The sequence below is a fragment of the Triticum dicoccoides genome, chromosome 2A, assembly GCF_002162155.2.
Source record: "Triticum dicoccoides isolate Atlit2015 ecotype Zavitan chromosome 2A, WEW_v2.0, whole genome shotgun sequence".
In the NCBI taxonomy this organism is placed as follows: domain Eukaryota; kingdom Viridiplantae; phylum Streptophyta; class Magnoliopsida; order Poales; family Poaceae; genus Triticum; species Triticum dicoccoides.
In genome coordinates, this window is record NC_041382.1 from 778,356,508 (window position 1) to 778,358,582 (window position 2,075).

Sequence of the window (2,075 nt, forward strand, 5' to 3'; positions counted from 1 at the left end):
AGGGGGGCATTGGTCTCGGTTGGTGCCACGAACCGGGACCAATGCCACCCTTTAGTCCCGGTTGGTGCCACCAACCGGGACCAAAGGCCTTGCGCTGGCGCTGTGCGGTGGGAAGTTTAGTCCCACCTCGCTAGCTGAGAGAGCTCAACACCTGTTTATAAGCTGCGTTGCGGCTCAGGTGCTGAGCTCCTCTCTAATATGCAGGCAGTACTTTCCTACCTTGTCACTGCCTTGTTGGGCCTATTGGGCCTGCGGGCCTACATCCTGGCCCATCTACAGATGGGTTTCTAGTCGTATGCAGGCCGTGTGGCCCAATAGGTGGCATTTTTATTTTTTCTAGTATTTGTTTTGTTTTTTGAATTATTTCTTTTCTTTTGATTCTTGCTTTATTTTTTTTATTCTTTTTGCTTTTAGTTTTAGAAATATAAACTTTCTGTTAGTGCCATTAGTTTTCAAATTTGAATAGTTAAAATTTGAATTCTTTGAAATTTATGTGAATCACAAGTTTGTGATTAACTATACTAGAAAAATAGTTTTTTCCAGTTTTTTGTTTTGTTTTCTGCATTATTTATTTTCTTTTGTTTTTTGCTTTATTTTTTAATTCCTTTTGCTTTTAGGTCAGCAAAATTATAAACTTTCTGTTAGTGCCATTAGTTTTAGAAAAATTATAAACTTTTTGTTAGTGCCATTAGTTTTCAAATTTGAATAGTTAAAATTTGAATTCTTTGAAATTTGTGTGAATCACAATTTTGTGATTAACTTTACTATAAAAATAGTTTTTTCCCTGTTTTTTATTTGTTTTTTTGCATTACTTATTTTCTTTTGTTTTTTGCTTTATTTTTTAATTCTTTTTGCTTTTGGGTTAGCAAAATTATAAACTTTCCGTTAGTGCCATTAGTTTTAGAAAAATTATAAACTTTCTGTTAGTGCCATTAGTTTTCAAATTTGAATAGTTAAAATTTGAATTCTTTGAAATTTGTGTGAATCACAAGTTTGTGATTAACTTACTAAAAAGGTGAGAATAGATGCGCTTATAGAGAAAATTCAACCTAAATTCATAGTAAATTTCTATGAATTTCAGAGAAATTCACTCTAAATTTAGGTTAAACTTTTCTCTATTAGGGCATCTATTTTCACTTTGAGAGGAGCTCAACAAGGCAGAGAGGGAAGGGCTTATAAACCGGTGTGAGCCCCCTTCGGTTGGAGAGGTGGGACTAAACTCTGCCCGCAAGAAGGACCAACCCTTTAGTGCCGGTTTGTGGCACAAACCTGGACTAATGGTCATGGGCCAGGGCGAGGAGCATTGGTCCTGGTTGGTGCCATGAACCAGGACCAATGCCCCCTTTAGTACCGGTTGGTGGCACCAATCGGGACCAAAGGCCTTGCGCTGCTCGCGGCTAAAAGTTTAGTCCCACCTCGCTAGTTGAGAGGGGCTCGGAGTGGTTTATAAGCCCCACTGCGGCTGCCCTCTCAAGCTCCTCTCAAATGCAGGCTTACGGGCCTAATCTCACACTATGCTGTCTGTGGGCCTATTGGGCCTTCTGCGGGCCTGAATCCTGGCCCAGGTTGGGTTTCTAGTCATATTTAGGCCGTGGTGGCCCAATAGGTGGCAGTTTTTTTATTTTTTTCCAGTTTTTTGTTTTGTTTTTTGCATTATTTATTTTCTTTTGTTTCTTGCTTTATTTTTTTAATTCTTTTTGCTTTTAGGTCAGAAAAATTGTAAACTTTCTGTTAGTGCCATTAGTTTTCAAATTTGAATAGTTAAAATTTGAATTCTTTGAAATTTGTGTGAATCACAAGTTTGTGATTAACTTTACTATAAAAATAGATTTTTTCCATTTTTTTGTTTTGTTTTTTGCATTATTTATTTTCTTTTCTTTTTGCTTTTTTTTAATTTTTTTGCTTTTAGGTCAGCAAAATTATAAACTTTGTGTTAGTGTCATTAGTTTTATCAAAATTATAAACTTTCTGTTAGTGCCATTAGTTTTCAAATTTGAATAGTTAAAATTTGAATTCTTTGAAATTTGTGTGAATCACAAGTTTGTGGTTAACTTTACTTTTTCCAGTTTTTTTGT